This window comes from Podarcis muralis, chromosome 9 (genome assembly GCF_964188315.1).
Source record: "Podarcis muralis chromosome 9, rPodMur119.hap1.1, whole genome shotgun sequence".
Taxonomy (NCBI): Eukaryota; Metazoa; Chordata; class Lepidosauria; order Squamata; family Lacertidae; genus Podarcis; species Podarcis muralis.
Window position 1 is genome coordinate 57,891,041 of NC_135663.1, and position 21,655 is coordinate 57,912,695.

Consider the following 21,655-nt stretch of genomic DNA (forward strand, 5'->3'; position numbering starts at 1 on the left):
TGTCTTGTAGCTTTACAGGGCAAGTTGATCACAGCTGAAGAAAATGTTTAAAGCTTAAGAGCCTATTCCAAGATATTGAGAGTCATTGGAAAATGTAATACATTGAATCAAAAGCCTGTTGGTTTAGAAAACAATATAATTTGCAACATGCATTTAAACACACACACACACACACACACACACACACACACACACACACACACAGCTGGCGCTGCACAGTTGGCCACACTCCCAAAAGGAAGCTGATCATACTCACAGTATAGGGTTTGCAGCCAAATCACAAATGCATGGCTTGCTAGACAAGTCTGGGGCTAGAACACAGAAAGTTCTTAAACTTCCTAGAGAGGACCCTCTGTGTGGTCATTTTCCCGCCTCTTCTAGGCAGGAATTATGTAACAACAGATAATCTTTTATACTTCCTCCTGCACCATACTTCCAAGCTAAGCAGACCTGTGTCTGGGGCTTCCAGTCACACATACCCTATTTTGAAGCCAACTTTTGTATTTTGCACTTGAGAAGTCTCCTTACCTGCATTGTATCTGCTGCCTGCATTGAAATGTAAGTAAAGTCTTTTCTGATCTGGAACGATTTTATGTTGGTTCAATGGATTTATAACTTACAAGTTTTAAAACTATTTATTTATATATTGTCTTTCTGCCCATGGCGGATTACAATTTTAAAACTTGGTTTACCATCATGTAGGAAAGGGGTTGATTTGGTAAGCCATCCCTAGAGAACTTTCTCCTGAAAGGTGAGACATAATATTCAGAACAAATATGAATTATATTGGGTTTAGAATTGAATGGGCATATCTTTTTGGCAGTGGTCAAGTGTGTGGCTTCAAGGTTTTGCTGCCTTCTGGTTTTAATGTAGTCTCATTGCATGGGAAAGGGGATAAGAACATTAGAAAAGCTCTGCTTGTTCAGGGCAAAGGCCCACATAAGCCAGCATCCTGTTATCTCAGTGGCTAAGCAGTTGCCCATGGGAAATCTGTAGGCAGAACCAGAGTGTAATAGCACATTTCCACCTGAAACCCAGCATACTGCCTCTGATAGTGGTGGAAGAACATAGCCATTTTGGCTTGCAGCCACTGATAGCCTTATGCTCCATGACTTTGTCTAATCCTCTTTTAAAGCCATCCTACTTGGTGGTCTTGCCAACCTAGCAGTTCGAAAGCACGTCAAAGTGCAAGTAGATAAATAGGTACCGCTCCGGTGGGAAGGTAAACGTCGTTTCCGTTTGCTGTTCTGGTTCACCAGAAGCGGCTTAGTCATGCTGGCCACATGACCTGGAAGCTAGACGCCGGCTCCCTTGGCCAATAAAGCGAGATGAGCACCGCAACCCCAGAGTTGGCCATGACTGGACCTAATGGTCAGGGGTCCCTTTACCTTTACTTAGTGGTCTTCACTACATCCTGTTGGAGAAAATTCTATAGTTTAACTATTCACTGCATGAAGAAGCATTTTCTTTGGTCTGTCCAACATTGACTGGCTCCAAGTTCTAATATTGAGGAAGAGAGAAGCACATTATCTGCTTAATTTCGCACATCTCTCTTTCATGTTGCCTCTCACTCACCTTTGGTCCTCCAGATATTGCTGGACTGCATCTCACATCAATCCTAGCCAAGAGGACAAATGGTCAGGGATTATGGGAGTTGTAGTCCAACAACAGAGGGCCCCAGACACCCCATCCCTGTCTTGTTGTTGTTTAGTCGTTTAGTCGTGTCCGACCCTTCGTGACCCCATGGACCAGAGCACGCCAGGCCCTCCTGTCTTCCACTGCCTCCCGCAGTTTGGTCAAACTCATGCTGGTAGCCTCGAGAACACTGTCCAACCATCTCGTCCTCTGTCGTCCCCTTCTCCTTGTGCCCTCCATCTTTCCCAATATCAGGGTCTTTTCCAGGGAGTCTTCTCTTCTCATGAGGTGGCCAAAGTATTGGAGCCACAGCTTCACGATCTGTCCTTCCAGTGAGCACTCAGGGCTGATTTCCTTAAGAATGGATCCGTTTGATCTTTTTGCAGTCCATGGGACTCTCAAGAGTCTCCTCCAGCACCCTGTCTTAATAGAACCCAAACATTTTGGCCTACAGGGTTTACGAATGTGATGTATGCTGCCTCCGTATTATTTAAGAAAACATTCGGATTGCTCTGGTTGTCTCCGAAGTTAATTCGATAACGTAAAATGAAAGCTAGTTACGTGTCATAAAACATGAGGCAAACTTGTTAGCGTCAGACGAAAGACAGTGGAGCAGCTATCATGATAGGTAAATTCAATATGTCAATGTGTGTGTGTGGTTCTCCCCTTCCACATGACATTCATGAAGTAAATAATAATGTTTGCTTCCAAATAACAGCATCTCTCACAACTCTCCCTGGTTGCAAGTGCTTACATTAAGTGCTGCCTCTTTTTCAAGCTGATGAGAGATCGTTTCAAGTGTAAATATTCCAAGGAAACGTAATTTCAGATTTTGCTTTTGGGGGGAATGTAGAGAGCAGGATGGCCGGTGCAGCTAAGCAACATCCTTAAAACAGGATGCTCTTGCCGTTCTGAGAAGCCCGTCTGCATTTTCCAGGCTCTCTGCTATTGTTGGGCTCCATTACAAGTTGCTATATAGCAGCCTGTTGTCTATCTCTCTGCACGTTGACCTTTGTTGTAAGATCTGCTATAGACATCACAAACTCTCACATCAATTTACTACAATTGGATGTGGCATCCTGCGGCTAATTTGATTTCTGCAGAAGTGCACCTGGCTCTGTTTTTCCCTATAGAATGTGGAGGGAGCTTCAAGTCCTCCCAGATGCCATCTATCTGACTGGCCCATGTGCTGCTCAAGGTCTAATCTGTTTGTCTTCCTTGCCCCAAATGCAAGCAATCACAAAAGAAGAAGAAGAACCATTACAGAATGCAAAATAAAAAATGGGGGGGGGGGAGAGCAAACATGTAAGCTTGATTTTTATGCCTCTGTAAAGGTAAGGGTAAAAGGACCCCTGACCATTAGGACAACTCTGGGGTTGCGGCGCTCATCTCGCTTTATTGGTCGAGGGAGCAGGCATACAGCTTCTGGGTCATGACTAAGCTGCTTCTGGCGAAACCAGAACAGTGCATGGAAACACCGTTTACCTTCCTGCCAGAGCATTACCTATTTATCTACTTGCACTTCATGCTTTCGAACTGCTAGGTTAGCAGGAGCAGGGACTGAGCAACGGGAGGTCACCCCGTCGCGGGGACTCAAACCGCCGACCTTCTGATCAGCAAGCCCTAGGAACGACCTGCGTCCCTAATGCCTGTGTAAAGGTAAAGGTAAAGGGACCCCTGACCGTTAGCTCCAGTCATGGACGACTCTGGGGTTGCGGCGCTCATCTCGCTCTACTGGCTGAGGGAGCCGGTGTACAGCTTCCAGGTCATGTGGCCAGCATGACTAAGCCGCTTCTGGCAAACCGGCGCACAGAAACGCCATTTACCTTCCCGCCGGAGCGGTACCTATTTATCTACTTGCACTTTGACATGCTTTCGAACTGCTAGGTTGGCAGGAGCAGGGACCGAGCAACGGGAGCTCACCCCATCATGGGGATTCGAACCGCCGACCTTCAGATAAGCAAGCCCGAGGCCACCCGTTTCCCTTTTAAATTCATTAAATGCATTTTCCATCGTTTGCCTGAAAGCAGAGAAGATCTTCCTTTTGAAGGAGGGGAAAGAAAACAATGATCTTTGCTGATAATAAAGTATTAAACATGTTTGATAGTTTTCAGCTAGATGAAACTAATGACAGAAGATACCTACGATGGAGAAATGACCAAATCCAAAATCCTACTGGGCTCATGCTGACAGTTTGGTGGTAGTGGTGGCATTTTGTCTCCTTCCTTTTTGGGGGTCTTTTGTTGTTGCTTCTCAGATTTTCTATCCTATCGGATCCAAGCTGTGCTACTTGACAGGGTTGGACCAGTTTTTTTGCTGCCTGAGGTGGAGCAGTAAATGATGCCTCTCATCACAAGTCAAAGTCCACACTACTTAGGACTGGACATATTATTTTGGCACCTGGCAGAAAATCCCACAAGCACCTCTCTCCCTCCTTGGTCGTAGAAACACAATAATAATATTGCGCTTAGATTATATTTCATAAGCAGATCACAGATGTGAGGAACCGTTGGCCCTCCAGAGGTTGCTGAACTACAACTCCCATCAGCCCCAGCAAACATGGCCAATGACCACTGAAGAGAGCTGTAGTTCAGTAACAATTGGAGGCCCAAAGGTTTCTCACACCTATATTTTGCAACACCCAAAATCATCTGCTGAGGTGCCATGCTGCTGTGTCTAATAGTACATCCCCATTTGTTAATTCCTGAACCAGTGTCCAATGACTTCTAATTCCTTAACAGCTCCTAAAGCAATTTTAGCAAAAAAATAATAATGTACAAAACCTGACCTGTAAAGACTCAATAGGCAACATCTTTACTGTGCAACAGATTTAAATGTGATACTAAGATTTTGAGATGGAAGGTGGCATAATGAAAATTTTGCTCTAGAACACTATCATTTTATTGATTTTTCAGAAACAAATGATAGTATTGATATTAACGTTCACATATCTTGTTCAACACTGTAATTAAATATGCCTGTGTTATTTATATTTTGTGTGTATTGTGGTTCATCTTGGCACTTTGTATATTACGTGCACTTTGTATTAATAAAGAAATAAGCAAAAATATTGGTAGTTATTAAAAAACAATAATTTTATATTTTATATTGCTTTCAACTTGGAATAATTTTACACTCCTGCAGCACTGCATGTGAAAAACGACGTCAGTTGGTTTGCTTAGAGGCTTCTGAAAAGCAGTAGAAATCCAGTTAAAGTGGCAGCGCTGCATTTTCTCATTGGCCTTGCTATTTAATGCAGCAAAGTACAATCAGTCTCAAAATACTTCCAGGGGAACCTGAAAATCCATGTATTACTCTGGGCACCTGCTGCTGATTGGAGAGCAACCCGCCAGAAGAGTCTTGTGTGTGTGGCACTGTGGTTTGTGAAGGTCCCATATTCTGGAAGTACTCTAACTGAATAAACCCTTTTGTCAAATACTGTATAGTACTTTTGTGTTGCAGAACTATTGCGCTGTTTCAGCACTCAAAGGGTGAAGTTGCCTTGCTGGAACAGGGCCGGCCCACCCATGAGGCATGGTGAGGTGATCGCCTCAGGATCAACAGGGGCAGCAGATCCTGTTGTGAGCTCTTTCTTCCCGGCTTGTCCCTTATGTATATCTTCACTAACCTCTTCTTCCCTAGCAGGGAGGCAGGTGCCATTTTGTGGTTTGCCTCAGGTGTCAAAATTTCATAGGCAGGGTCTGGGCTAGGAAAATATCATCTCCTGCCAAGCCCATCCATTGTTGCCACACTTGTGGTGTGAGATATGTGTTCTTGGAAAGCGCAGTTGGCTAAAAAGCACAGTACAGGCCAGGTTTCCACAGCAGTGACAAGTGTGCATAGGTACAATTATACACACTTATGTGGGAGCAAGTTTCATTGAAATCCCTAGTTGAGAGAAGACTGGGTGGTGACAGTTTTTGTTTATTCCGTTTTCAAAAAATGATGTTCTGGAAAGTCCCTTAGAATCGAAGACACCCTTCAATCGAGGCCATTTCCTTTTAGGTTCTACAAATGCACAGATTCGATACAAAACCTCCTGAACACCAAGATATATTCAGAACTTTTGTCATGGGCATAAAATGAAACCTCATCTTTAATTGTGAACATTATATATGCATTCCTGTTCACTCCGATGCTACTTTGCTTTTGGCAAAGGAGAGAGGAAGTTCTTTTGTTCAGAGGAGTCACCTTGTGCCTTTTGTCCCTAAGTTTTTTGTATCCTTCCTAAAAATGTACAAAGAATTTCTGGGAGTATCTGGAAACCTTTGGGTTTCCTCAAACCACTCCACAGAATTTGGGCTTTGTTGAGGCAAAGCAAATACCGTTGTGTTTGTAGAGCCAAACATTTGGCAATGCATTGTGGGCCAGGCCCCATTAGAAGGCTCTACAACAACCATCACTCTCTTTATAAAGAGAGAGATGCTTCCCCCCTCCTTTTCTTTAGTAATGGTTTCTCTTTTTAAAACCATTTGTCTATAATTCCCATTTACTGCACTGACACCTAATGGCTGGCAAGGAAGAATTGATCTCCACGGGTCTTGTTTGTCGCTGGACAAAGAGGTTTCTGCATTTTTCACTAGCAGGGGATGTATAGATTGTGTTTCTTCTCGAGCAAACAATGTTATTTGGATACCACCATTCAGCTGCAGGAACAAAGCATCTAAGGCTGTGTTGTTTTGTTCCTTTTTTAAAGCTGAGCTATTCCAAAAGTCCACTAGAGGTACAGAAGCAACATCGACCAAGGTGATCAGTGTCAGCGGATGCATTATGTCAAAGCCAGAAGTTCTGGGTAGGACTGTTCTGAAATCAATTGCGGCTAAAGTAATTATCTAGAGATTATTAAAATGTTTACCAGCACAATCCTATACATGTCTACTCAGCAGCAAGTGCTACTGAATTCAGTGAGACTTACTCTCAGATGACTACAGGATTGCAGCCTAAGTTAATTAGTATGATGATGATAACTAAGATCATCATAGAATGGTCTTATACTCTCCAACATTTCTCCAATGAAAATAGGCGTGTCCTATTCCATCATCATTTTATTATTTACACCTCGCCCATCAGACTGGGTTGCGCCAGCTACTCTGGGCAGCTTCCAACAGAGATAAAAACATAATAAAACATTAAGCATTGAAAAAACTTCCCTATACAGGTCTGCCTTCAGATGTCTTCTAAAGGTTGTATAGTTACTTATCTCCTTGGCTCAAGGGTTGCATAACTCCATACCCTCCAACGTTTCTCTGATGAAAATAGAGATGTCCTAAGACCTAAGGGACAGCGGGGTATTCTGGGATCAAATTAAAAACCGGGACGGTTTCTGTAAATCCGGGACTGTCACTCAAAAATGGGGACACTTGGAGGGTCCGTGGTCTGCTGATCTGTTAATAGACAGTTATGGACCTGCCATTGTGAGTCAACATGCTATCTAAACAGACCTAGCTCTGTCCAGTTCTTGGAGAGCTGGTTTGTGTGTTATAGAACTGGTGCAGTTACCATACACCAGTGACTCTCTCAAGAACCATGAGCTCACATGAGCACAGCTAATGATGCAACTACTACCAACAACAGTACTGGGTTATGGATTTGGGTTATGGCAGAGCGAAGTCTTAGTGGAGGAACTTGGATTATTCTGCATTTGAAAGTGATTTTGGGAGGTTCTGATCTCATATGCTTCATTTTTCGTAAGCCACTTTGGGCCTCTGCATAAAGCTGGGCATTATTTATTTGCTTGTTTGTTGTTGTTTTTTAAATGATGATGATGATGATGATGATGATGATTAATCCATCCTTCACCTGGCAGTGCTAGAGGTGGAAATATACACAATCCAAATCCAAAATTAAACAAAACACAGTATTCAATTGCAGATGAAACCACCAGCAAGCAACAGAAATTCAAGCGCCCAATAAACTTCACATTGTCCAAAAGTCTGGACAAAGAGTTGCAATTTCACTGACTGATGAAATTGCTTGATAAGCTGCAGATTGGAGGGAGATCATTCCAGAGGTGAGCAGATTGGTATAAAGAAAAAAATGGACTATTTCAGGTATCTTTAATATGGGTCAAGCCATACCCACCCGCTGGGTTGTGGTCTGAGTTTCTTTGACAAAGTCTGGATGCAAAATAGCATTGAATGAAAATAAAAATGAAGGATGATGAGCAGCAGCAGCAATTTAAAATTAGTTTTTTTGCTCCCAAAGTTGCTAAGAGACTTTATGGGGGGAAATTTGTTTCCAAGCTGTTGCTGTTGCGAATTTTGCATTGCCTGGGCACTTCCATCTGCTCCCCGCAGCATTCAACTTGCAAATAAACTGATTAGTTCAGACATCATAAGTCTCTGGTGCTCTTATGGCTCCAAAGGAAATTGACTCTGTGAAGATAGCCCAGAACTTCCCAATGCTCCGGGGAGGTTAAACAATTTTAAGTCTCATTTATTTCAGTGGAGGATCTCAGCATGTGAATTAAAAGTGCTTTACTTTGGCTGGCTTTTGCCCTGATCGTGCAATGCAGTGCAGTGCTCGGTAAATGGTTGCATTATACAAATTTTAAAAGAAAAAGTGGCACTCGTGGTAAATATTTTGGTTGCATTCTGTTCTCAAAGGGTGTCAGAAACAGGACTTAAATTCGTGTCAGGACTAATCAGGGTTCAGATCTCAGACTGCAAACCATGCCAGAGACATATGAGATGATAATAAGGAAAGCAGTGCCTCTGAACATGTGCAGAGTGCCTTACACCATGGAATAACCACGAGAGATTGTGAAACAGGGCTTCCACTTCAGCCGACTTGAACCCTAGTGCTACCTCTCATCTTATCAATTAGCCACCGACCCAAAAAATCGATATTTGAGACGCGTTCCAGTCAAGGCCGAGATTCAAAACCTGGGACCATTTACTCTGGAGAAAGGCCATTGGCTTAAGTGCTCCAGAAATGGCGCTGCGGGGTTGCGATCCATGTCAGCCCATGCACTTCCCAAGATGATGGGGATTAACTTGGTGTGCCATCAGCTTATAAAATTGGCTTTTTAAAAAATGCGTCTCAGACCAGCTGTGTGAGAGTTAATCAAACAAAATGCAATTTGAGGAGGTGTAAGTCTTATTAATATATTAGGGATTCTTAGGGTCCCAGTTGGCCAGGCCAGATGTGCTGCTGCATAATGAGAACACAATAACCTTCATCAGGAAGTGGATCAGCCTGGTCGTCCCAGCATCTTGCGATCATCTCTATATAGTATCTGCTGTGGGGGGAGGTTGATAAGGAATAATAGGTTAACCGGATTCATACTTGGATTCTGACTTAATGCAGAGCTGATCTTATTTTTCTGTTATTGCAGCCTTTAAACTGACATACTGGGTGTCAAACTTATTGACACTTCTTTAGACATATAAAAGGACACCGTTAGGCTTGCTTTGATTATCTGGCATAGCGTAATGCTTGCAAGCTTATTGTACTGCACACCTATAGTCTGGGTAAGTCATTGCTTCCGATACTCACATGATTTTGACCAACAGCAATAATTATTTGCATGTGACCTGGGGCACGCTGTTGAAGGAATAAACACATTGATTCTTGGATTCTATAGCTAGTTGGAATCAGGTCCCTGGGGGATATGTTGGAACCCGGAACAAAATGGCCAATGCGTTGAATCAGGACACTTTTGTGTATACGTGTAATATTTGTATTGCTATCCCTATATTAAAATATTCAGTTTACAGAGAGCTTGAAGTTACCTCCTCTTCAGAATATTTTCAGCCATTTCCTCCCCCCTCTTTATCTACATACATACACACAGGAATACATGCAACAGAGACCCATTTTTAAAAACTAATTTCATTGGCATCGTTGCCCCAAACAGATTGTGGCAATTTTGTAATAACACGAAGGAAGGGCGAGTTTTGTTATCCCGCTTCAAGGACTTAAAATCCCCAGAGTTCTTTGAGTGAAGAAGACTTTGATAGCTTAACGGGTTGTTCCCTGTCTGCCAGAGCAAGGGCTCTCATTCTCGCAGGTGGACTAATTTTAATGTTGTGAAACCGATGGTCCCCATGCAACTGTTGCACATGAAAAAAAACTTGTCGTGCAGCAGATTTCACAATCTATTGTGCAGCAAAGCTACCAGCAACCTGCTTATGCATTCTCTTGCACAACAACACACCCTTCAAGTGTCCCTATTTTCCATGGACAGCCCCAGGTTTCTGATTTGATCCCACTTTTCCTTAGGACGTCCCTATTTTCAAGCTGCCACTCTGGGCAGCTTCCAACACATATAAAAACATAATAAAACATTTTAATTTTTTTTTTAAACCTTCTCTATACAGGAATGTCTTCAGATGGCTCAGGGGTTAGATAACTCCATATCCTCCAACATTTCTCCAATGAAAATAGGGACATCCTAAGGAAAAGCGGAAGGGACGCAGGTAGCGCTGTGCTCTAAACCGCAGAGCCTAGGGCTTGCCGATTAGAAGGTCAGTGATTCAAATCCCCGCGACGGGGTGAGCTCCCGTTGCTCGGTCCCTGCTCCTGCCAACCTAGCAGTTGGAAAGCACGTCAAAGTGCAAGTAGATAAATAGGTACCACTCTGGCGGGAAGGTAAACGGCGTTTCTGTGTGCTGCTCTGGTTCGCCAGAAGTGGCTTAGTCATGCTGGCCACATGACCCAGAAGCTGTACGCTGGCTCCCTCGGCCAATAAAGCGAGATGAGCGCCGGAACCCCAGAGTCCTCCACGACTGGACCTAACGGTCAGGGGTCCCTTTACCTTTTTAAGAAAAAGCAAGACATTCCAGGATCAAATCAGAAAGCAGGACAGCTTCTTTAAATCAGGGACACCCCTGGAAAATTGGGACACTTGGAGGGTCTGCAGACTAAGGGTCACATTTTGAAGTTGGGTTGTACAGAGCAAAGTTGTGTGGTCCCAGTGGGCTGCAATTCCAGCTTTGGCCACCATATGGGTGGCACTGTAGCATAGCAGAGATTGAGCTAGTAAAGATTGCAACCACATCATACATTTAAATATTATACCCAGTGCTTTTTTTTCTGGGGGGACGCAGGGGTACGCATACCCCTGACCATTTTGTGAATCTTTGTACTTTTGTCCATTTACTGTATTTATTTTCCCTGATTTGAACTATAAAATGGTGGTTTCCTTGAGTCAAAACGAGAGTACCCCTAAACATTTTTTTATGGGGGGAAAGCACTGATTATGTTGCATTACAGTGGTACCTCGGGTTAAGTACTTAATTCGTTCCAGAGGTTCGTTCTTAACCTGAAACTGTTCTTAACCTGAAGCACCACTTTAGCTAATGGGGCCTTCCACTGCCACCGCGCCGCCGGAGCACGATTTCTGTTCTCATCCTGAAGCAAAGTTCTTAACCCAAGGTACTATTTCTGGGTTAGCGGAGTCTGTAACCTGAAGCGTCGTCTCTAACCTGAGGCATCTGTAACCCGAGGTACCACTCTATATTCATGGCTTTCCCCCCTCCAATAAATAAATAAAAAATCCCAGTAACTGTAGTTTGTCAAGGATGTTGGGAATTGTGGTTTTGTGAGCGGCATCATAACAATTCTCAGCAAATTACAGCTCTCAATATTACGGGAGGGGAGTCACGATTGTCAAAGTGGTATAAGAGAAAATTCAAAAGCTTGGTTTTGAAACTTGCAATGTTATTTAAATTTCAGCCTTGAAAACATACTGGGCGTGAGCCCTGTTGCAGGGTGGGCCCTGCGCATCATGTTGCCCGAGGCAGGAAATCCAGATGGCCTTCTCCTCCCTCACATGTATAATCATAATCAGCACTTTTGGTGCTGAAAATTCAAGGTCCAATTTAAATGGAATCCCAGGTGTGCATAGGCGCCGACTCCATGGGGCTTGAGGGGGCCCGAGCCCCCTCAAAAATTCATTTGGGGGGGCTCCGCCCCCCCAATAATCTCCGGCGCCCCTCCAGCAGAGCGCCATCGCCGCCCCCTCCCCCAGCCCAAAATGCACAGGGAGGGGCGGGCTGCATGCCTCCTGCCCTCCCTCCCGAGCAAAAGCTCCACCCAATTTCCTTTGGAGCTGATTAATAGGCGCAGCACGCTCTCCCCTATTCGCTCACGAGGAGGCGGCGCCACTTTATTTGCATATTCATGAGCTTATTTATTATTCATGAGCTTTCCCGGGCCCCCCCAATATTTTTTATAAGTCCGCGTCCCTGCAGGTGTGTAAAAAAATATAAATAAATCCTTAGCTATGCATAGTTCCGCTTGACACGTGCAAAATCCTGAGGCAATGTGTCTGCACTACATGCAAACTCACCCAAGTCAGTTGCCATCTTTGTGGAACCCTGCCTAAGTGTGTGTGTGTGTGTGTGTGTCCGTTTTATACACCCAGATTCATGTTTCAACCAGGTCTCAGATTGTGGCCTCGCTGGCTCACACTGTGCCATCGATTTCAAGGGTGAGAAAATTGAAGGAGGCTCAGGACTTGATACGTATGATTTGCCCTCTAGAGCTAGTAAGGGTTCGAGCCAGAATTTTGTGTCTCTTGGTGACAATGAGAACACACACACACACACCCCGAAGTCTATTTTACAGTTTCCTACTGCATTTCATAGAACATGATTATGAATACTCATTTTAATTAACTACACTTAACCACATTATGCTTTCATGTTGTATACACTGTTTAGCATGGTGTGCCTTTAAATAATAATGTACTCCGGGCTCCCCCACTAATAATTGGAATTAAGCCTGTGTTGTGCTTGAATTAAGCGTGTATTAGCCTGCAAATACATTATTTGTCGCCGTTTAGGTCTCTGCAGTTAATTTCATTCTAATTAAGTGTATGCAGGGTTCCAAAATTACCTGGAATCTTTCAGTGGGCCACAAGTGTGTCCAGTAAATGATTTGCATCTGTCACAATGAAATAGTATCTTTTTAGCTTACATGAAAGTGGGGGAAAGAAACCACTGGCAAAATTGTGGGCTTAAGATATGCCAGTAAGCACTTAAACCAGCCTATTACTTTCCATTGGTTCCAGATGGTTTTGAATCAGTCTCAGCATTCTTAAAAGTTAGCCCATCGCACACACACCTTACATTGACCATCTACATGGAAAAACAAACACTTTTTATTATCGTTCTTTGAGAGAAACAGTTCTTGATAGGCAAAAATGGGATAGCTTAGATTATAATAAAGGGTGCATTGTGAATATGCAGCACAACAATAAGGCAGAAAATATAGTATTTTTGTGTTAGAAACTTACAATTGAAATAAGCAATAAGATGTTGTTGAAATGCTGTATTTCTCGTTATCTAACAGAGCTGTCACTTGAAACCTCGTCTTGCAAAGCTTGCTCAATTTAGCTTTGTTTAATTGCCCAGAGAATTCAACAGGCAAAAGTAACCACAAACTGAGACAGGCTGTCAGGATTGGGTCCAGTAAACAACTCACCATGAAATTATAAACTTCACATTAGCCTATACACTTGAAATATAAATGTGTTAAGGGTCCACAGTTACATTTCTATGTAATATTTGAACTGGTGGTGATCTCAACAAATGACATTGTGTGCTGAAATGCTTTGTTTCTGTAAATTCTGTTAATGAAAGCAACTCGTCAGTAACGACCCTTTGAAAAAGCAACACATTCCTACTGACAAAGCAAATAGGCACATTCTGTATAATTACTGCCTTGAACTCTCCTCTGGTTTCAAGCACAGTGTTAAAAATGCCACATAATTCAGATATTTCCCCCTTTTCCTTCCTTCCTTCCTTCACAAGGGAGAAATCCCATTCCCTAATATATTTTATGGGTTTGCTCTCTTTCTGATATTTCCTTTGCAAAGGTCCTGCTCATATTTGTATCTTATTACTTTTCTTAGACTAGATTTATTGATAGTTTCTAACAAAAATATGATTTCAGGATATTTACTGAACAAAACTCAATATAAGAGCCCCCAATTCAATTGTTTTTCATCAAAATGGAGAACAATAAAGAACCTAAACTCCTCAGCTCAGACACAACAGCATCAAATAGTCCTATATTTTTTAAAAGAAATAAACCAATAACAGGGAAGTGATAGATGTTACTTAAAATAAAACATTAGTTTTGTTTAATTTATATGGGTTTCTAAGAATCTAGACTATAACACGAGCTGTGGACATTCTGCTTCATAAACATGTAGAAATACAATTGAATTCTTTGAAGAAATCAAGGAATAATCAGAATCCTAAACATCTGTGGATGTGATTTTTATTTCTCAATACTATTAATTGCCTTGACATATATTTAAATGTGATTTAAATAAAATTCAGGATAAAAGAGTTATCAAAAATATTTTGCTACTGTGACAGCTTTTGAGTAAGACTAATCTTGGTGATGATTTCTGCTGAGAAATCCAGAATATGGATTTCTAATGCCTTACTTTGGATAGGTCATTCCCAAAGTTTTTATTAGCAGTAGCACTGATCATTTGGTAAAGGGGTTGTTGATTAATCCCTTTGGCTATCAATAATTATTTGCTTATAGCAGACGGATTTCTTCGTTCTTTATCTGCTCTTGTCTCCCTGTGTATAGCTCAGTGATTATTATAGATATTTATAAGATGATTCTTATTTAGGGCAGATTGCATCACTGAGAGATTCAAGCAATTATTTTAAATCCCCCTCTCCCTTATCCCAAATTACTGGGCATTTTCCACTGAAAATGGTAAACAATATTATAAACTTTAAAAAAAATAAAAGACCAGGAAAAGGAGGGAAAGAAGTAATCTGATTTCTGGGAAGAGGGAACACAGTGAGAGATGTGTGCCTTTATAAGGATGGACAATGGAAAGCAAAATAATAACTCCTAAGTTTGATTGTTCAAATATATTCTACAATACAGAGAGCTGCATGCAAGCTGGAACAGGCGTAGGGCAGGAAGGTTAAGTAGAAGAGAAGGCACAATACTTCAGATTGGCAGTAGACTGCAGGAAGAATAATCTAATCAAAACTAAATTCAATTATCTCGTCCCAGGGCAGACTCTTGGGATTGCTGCACTGAATACTAGCAAAGCCTCAGCCTAGACGTTTTTTCCCCAGTCAAACGCACATGATGAATGCAGATGAAATTTGAAATATGAAAATCCGAAATAATTTATGGAAGTTGTCAGAAATTTGGCTGGCTGGTGGCGTAATTTCCTTGGAGACGAGGCAGGCTGGCTCATTGCTTCTCGTCTTGAAGCAGTTCACCGCTCTTCCAGCGCACGGATCAACCCCTTTCAAAATGCTCTTCCAGGCAAATTACGGCTCATTATAGACAGCCTTGCACCAGGCCATTATGTCAGAGGAAATCTTTTTTCATTTGCAGAAATTTGCTTGGAATTCTCATATTTATTTGAGCATCCATTATCGAATCTGAACATTGAATTATCCACAATTATGCTCTGGGTTAAGGCGGATGTTTGTGTACATATGGAAGAGACGGCCAATGCATCCTCTGGAAATATATATATATATATATATATATATATATATATATATATGGGGGGGGGGGGGTTGCCAATGATCTTTACATGCTTCAAGCAGCTGCCTTTAAGGTATCAGTGGAAAGCTGGTTTCCTGTAGCTATTCATTTACAAAATAGATTTACTTTCTGGAAAGAGCCTTATATGGGAAAGAATTGGCTGGTCCTTGAAGCTTGATATTTATCTCAATTAGGAGGTCTCTTTCTCTGCAAAGATGGAGCTCAAGCCTGGTCTGGTTTTTCTACAAGCCCCCTCTGGTCGGCCTTTCCTTCCAATTACATTATGCGATGAACATTTGGTGTCCATCATATGTGCTGTGCTGCCTCCACCTCCTCCAGTCCTAAGAGCGTAAGGCGAAGCCTGCTGCATCCATCTGACAATTCAGCATCCTGTCTCCAACAATGGGCGGCCAGATGGGAAACGGACCAGCGCAGCTAAAAGGCAACATCTCTCCTGCCTTGCCTGTCTGCCGGCAACTTGTGTTCAGAGATACAGTGCCCCTGGACATGGAGGTTCCATTTAGCTCTCGTGATAAACCAGCCTGGAGAGCTCAGTTGGTTAGAGCATGGCGCTGATAATGCCAAGGTTGCAAGCTTGATCCTCACATGGGACAGCTGCATATTCCTGCATTGCAGGGGGTCGGACTAGATGATGATGATGATGATGATGATTTATTTATACCCTGCCCATCTGGCTGGGTCTCCCCAGCCACCCTGGGTGGCTTCCAACAAAATATTAAAATACAGTTGTCTGTTAAACATTAAAAGCTTCCCTAAACAGGACTGCCTTCAGATGTCTTCTAAAAGTCTGGTAGTTGTTCTTCTCTTTGACATCTGGTGGGAGGGTGTTCCACATGGCGGGTGCCACTACTGAGAAGGCCCTCTGCCTGGTTCCCTGTAGCTCCACTTCTTGCAGTAAGGGAACCGCCAGAAGGCCCTCGGCGCTGGACCTCAGTGTCCGGGCTGAATGATGGGGGTGGAGACGCAGTGTATCCCAGAACCCGTGTGCAACGTTTTGGGCTACACTCCCAATGGTTGTGGGATGCCAGTCATGCCATGCTGTCAGGGCCGGATTTAGGTTTGATGAGGCCCTAGGGCCCTGTGGGACTTGACATCTTTCCACAGGGCCTGCAAGACAGAGCTGTTCCGCCTGGCCTTTGGTTTGGACTCAGCTGACCCTTATGTTTCCCTCCCCTTATGGTTTTGATTTATGGGCTACTATTAAAATGAGGCTGCATTTTAAATTGTATTTTAACCTGTATTTTAATAAACTGGTTTGTTTGTTTGTTTGTTTGTTTGTCTCCCCCCCCCCCATTATGATTTATTGCAATTTTATTGGTATTGGCCTACCTGAGCCCAGCTCTGGCTGGGGAGGGCGGAGTATAAATAAATTATTATTATTATTATTATTATTATTATTATTATTATTATTATTATTAGGCTACTAAAGGTAATGGGGCCCTTTATATGTCCAGCTGTCAACAACAAATTGTCGCTTTTTTGTGTTGAATATATGCTATATGGTAATTTATGGACCCAATAGGTATCTAAAGCCATTTGCACATAACAAATAGGAGCCTACACAACACAAAACACTGCTGCTGGATCAGACCAGAAGCCAACTAGACCAGCTTACTGTTCTCACAGTGACCAACCAGATAGTACAAGGTCACTCTGAGCACCTCACTCATTCCCACACTGGAGTCATCCACTCTAAGCCAGAGATACTTCAGTAATAAGTAACATGATCAGAGTGAGCTCGTGTGAAACAATTTATTCTCTCCGTTACCAAGGTAACATGGATCCAGACCATAAGAGGCCAAGATGGGGGTTTTGCACCTCTCGTTCCTCCTTAGTAACATATGAATTAGGCTTCGGTAATGCAGGAAGTGGTTGTAAATAATGTCATTCCTAAGCTTGTGTAGTAGCATGATGACCTAGCATGATCCTTGGAACATGATTGTGCCAGCAGCCATGTGAGAAGACTGTTCAGATCACCCAGCCTAGAACTGCAATGGAAATAGCCCAAGATGGTAGAGTCAGGGCACAACTGCTCTACACAAATGTTTAGCACAAAGGCAAGCTCTTGCTTTATTGCTCTTTAGAGATGCCTCCAGTTTGGCTAGGACTATATGATAGACTATGGTTTTCCCAGTAGTGATGCACGGAAGTGAGAGCTGGACCATAAAGAAGGCTGATCGCCGAAGAATGGATGCTTTTGAATTATGGTGCTGGAGGAGACTCTTGAGAGGCCCACGGACTGCAAGAAGATCAAACCTATCCATTCTGAAGGAAATCAGCCCTGAGTGCTCACTGGAAGGGCAGATCCTGAAGCTGAGGCTCCAGTACTTTGGCCACCTCATGAGAAGAGAAGACTCCCTGGAAAAGACCCTGATGTTGGGAAAGATGGAGGGCACAAGGAGAAGGGGACGACAGAGGACGAGATGGTTGGATAGTGTTCTCGAAGCTACCAGCATGAGTTTGACCAAACTGCGGGAGGCAGTGGAAGACAGGAGTGCCTGGCGTGCTCTGGTCCATGGGGTCACGAAGAGTCGGACACGACTAAACAACAACATATGATAGACTAGAATACTTAGCATACTGGTTTACTAAAAGGCAAGGGCCTGTATAGCTTACACTGTTGCAGTGTAGCATTTTTGTTAGTAAGAAAAACCATATGGGCTGCGAGTCCTGGAAGACCTGCTCCTTGCCTTGCAGACCTTTCCCCACCTGACCTGGGAGGGCAGGGCCTGACGGACTGACTCCAGCTACAAAAACTGAGACTGCTAAACAGACTTTTGGGCTGGAGTATTTTTTTGGGGGGGGGGTTGTTGGCGGGGGGTAGCTATTGCTGTTACTTATATTATTATTTTGTATATTTATTTTAGATCTTATTTTGATTTATGTGGAAATGGTTCAACTTGTGTAGTTTTTGTCATTTTGTTTATTGCTTATGACTACCTTTGTTATGTTTGCAGTCATGTATTTGTTTTAATGTTGTAAGCTGCCTTGAGCATGGTTTTAACTTTGGAAAGGTGGCATACAAGTAACATGATTGATTGATTGATTTGGTTGAAATGACTGAGGTCAGTACAAATGGCAATACGCTTTGGAGTAACCCAGTAACACCCAGGGCAGGGATTAGGGAATGTTTAAGCCAATTACAGGAGAAAATTCTACCCATGGTGAGCTGGTTAAGAATGGTTTTCTGTGACATTTCTTACACTTTTCTTGGAAATCTTTGACAGCTTTTAAAAAAACAGGATTTCAAATTATATACATTTAAAGATTCATTGAACATGACAAATCATTATGTCCCAGTTGTCTTTTCTTTTTGAATTGAAGCATACATGCATGAAATGGATTTACCTGTGGGAATAATATCACTGAAGTCAGTGAGGAATACTTGTCCAACGTCATTTTGTCTACACACAAAGGTTAGCAGGAGCGGACATGTGAGCAGCAAATTGATTAAGAGCCCAGTGTTACTTACAGAGAAGTGTCTATAAAAGCCCCATCTAATGCTAGCAAAAAAATATTAGTGGAGCCTAAATTATGAAAAAAAATGTTCTACGCAGGGGAATCTCATGCCAAAGGAAATGACAATTACCAAAAAATTTGTAAAGAAAATATTTTTCCAAAGGCCACAACACCACTAAATTCTGAAGTATAGCACTGGGATAAAATAGGAATTGAATTAATAGGAACAAATCTAATTAAGAACAGAAATGGAACACATTTCTAGTTAATGGCAGCAATCATTGGGACCAAATAGGAAAGAAAAAGCTTGCAAATTAGTTAGTTAGTTAATTGCATTTTTATATATATAAAAAGAGCCCATTTTTCATGCTCAAGCGAGGATAGTTCTCGCCTTTGATCTCATAACAGCCTTTGAGGTACAATAGGTTGAGGGTTAGAGACTAGCCTAAGCCACCCCACCGAAGCTTGTGGCTATGGAGATTTAACCTGGGCCTTCTTAGCTGAAATCTGTCCACAGCACCACACTGGAGGTCTCTGCAGATCACAGGGAAGGTAACAGAAATATTGCATGCAATGTATTATTTCCCCAAACATAGGAACTTAGAAGTGGCTTCAGAGAAGTCCCACCTGGAGATGCCAAGTTTTAGACTCAAGACCTTCTGCACATGACGTATGTGCTCTACCATACCATGGGAGATCGACTTTGAGGTCGCTACTATGTGACCTCAGTGATTTATTAATTGGCTGGCATGGCAGGAGAAGAAGATGCACACCTGATCCAGTTATTCTGGTGGCTCTGCAGAAAGTTCCAGATCATGCTGGCTGTTCTCTTTAACATGTAAATGCCTTTGGCCTCCCTGATTTTTTTCTGGGCATTCCCTGCCGTTTAAGAGAATGGGGCACGCACACACACCCCGTCTGCACTTATGGCATGCTCCACATGCGCAATGAAGCACTTGAAGTTTAGGATTGTACCATGACTTTGAAACACGGGTGATCATCCTCTTAAGCCTGTCAGGCTGGTCACGTCTTTTAGCCACAAGTCACCTGGGAGTGGCCTCATTGCTTATATTAAGCCCTTGAGACTGACCCAGAAACTCCAGCGGGTGCAGAATGCCGCGGCAAGACTCCTTATGGGGTCCTCGCTGTGAGATCACATTCACCCGGTGCTATACCAGCTGCACTGGCTCCCGGTGGGGTACAGGATCAGGTTTAAGGTGCTGGTTTTAACCTTTAAAGCCCTATATGGCCTAGGACCCTCGTACCTACGGGACCGCCTCTCCTGGTATGTCCCACAAAAGGAACTTACGGTCTTCAAACAAAAACACCCTGAAGGTCCCAGGCCACAGAAAGGTTAGGCTGGCCTCAACTAGAGCCAGGGCTTTTTTGGCTGTGGTTCCAATCTGGTGGAACGCTCTGTCACAAGAGACTAGGGCCCTGCGGGACTTGACATCTTTCTGCAGGGCCTGCAAGACAGAGCTGATCCACCAGGCCTTTGGTCAGGGCACAGCCTGACTCCCTCCTTTGGCAATCTTCACAGAACTTTAGCCTAATGGTTGCCATCAATTTGAGTTGAATTAATTTTAATGAAATGATTTTAGAATGTTGTATTATTTTATTGTTGTTAGCTGCCCTGAGCCCAGCTTCGGCTGGGGAGGGTGGGATATAAATAAAATTTATTATTATTATTATTATTATTATTATTATTATTATTATTATTATTATTATATCTTGGAAGAGGAGCTTCCTGGGAAATGATACTTAATGAAATGAAAAGGCTGTTTAAAATAACCTTTGTAAAAAACAACATCAGAAGCTTTTCTTTTGGGCATTATAGGGACAGAACTACCTAAAATGTATAGAAACTTATTCATGTATGCGACTACAGCAGCAAGAATGTTATCTGCCCCAAAATGGAAAGAAGCAGAAATCTCAGGAAAGGAAGAATGGGTACAAAAACTTATGGAATATGCAGAAATGGCGAAACTTACCGGAAGAATAAGAAATCAAGATAACAAACTTTTTTGTAAAAGAATGGAAATGGTTTATTGAATATTTACAGATAAATTATAAACAGATAGGAACATTAGCAGGATTATTGTAACAACATGCTGTTTTATAAGGGTATATATTTAAAGAATAATAATGATATGCAGAAGATATTAAAAATAAACTTAAGGGACTGTGGAAAGAGGAGGAAGGAAGTTTTGAAATGTCAAAATGATTGTAAAATTAGTGAAATGTATATATATGAGAGAAGAGGTGGCTGTTCCTGTTATGAGGAACGCAGCGCATGAGATTCTGGGCAGATATACAGTGGTACCTCAGGTTACATACGCTTCAGGTTACAGACTCTGCTAACCCAGAAATAGTGCTTCAGGTTAAGAACTTTGCTTCAGGAAGAGAACAGAAATCGTGCTCCGGCGGCGGGGCAGCAGCAGGAGGCCCCATTAGCTAAAGTGGTGCTTCAGGTTAAGAACAGTTTCAGGTTAAGTATGGACCTCCAGAACGAATTAAGTACTTAACTCGAGGTACCACTGTATTTGGATAGATCAAAAGAACAGAAAACAACTGAGAACAGGTAGCTGTAGAGAAACAGGACCAAGGACAGCTCCAAGGCAGTAGACAACCTATTCCACCAATTTTTACTTTCTCTTTCTCAGATTTGACTTTGTCTCAGTTTGGACATGTGATCTCCCAGAATCTACAAACTGCACACTTTGTGGCTCTTAACATCACAACCAGTTTTTCTCTCTCTCCTACCCAACTTTATTTATTTTTTAAAGAGTGACATTAAACTGCAAAATAGGCAGTTCATTTGCACTGTGCATGCATATAGCTCAGTTGGTAGAGCATGAGACTCTTAATCTCAGGGTTTGAGCCCCCATGTTGGGTGAGAAGATTCCTGCATTGCAGGGGATTGAACTAAAGGACCCTGGTAGTCCCTTCCAGCTCTATGGTCCTATGGGATGTGGTGTTTCATATAATAAAAATTCAAAAGTGATATAGTATTAAATAAAAAGCTAAAAGACCTTAAGAACACATGGGGGGGGGG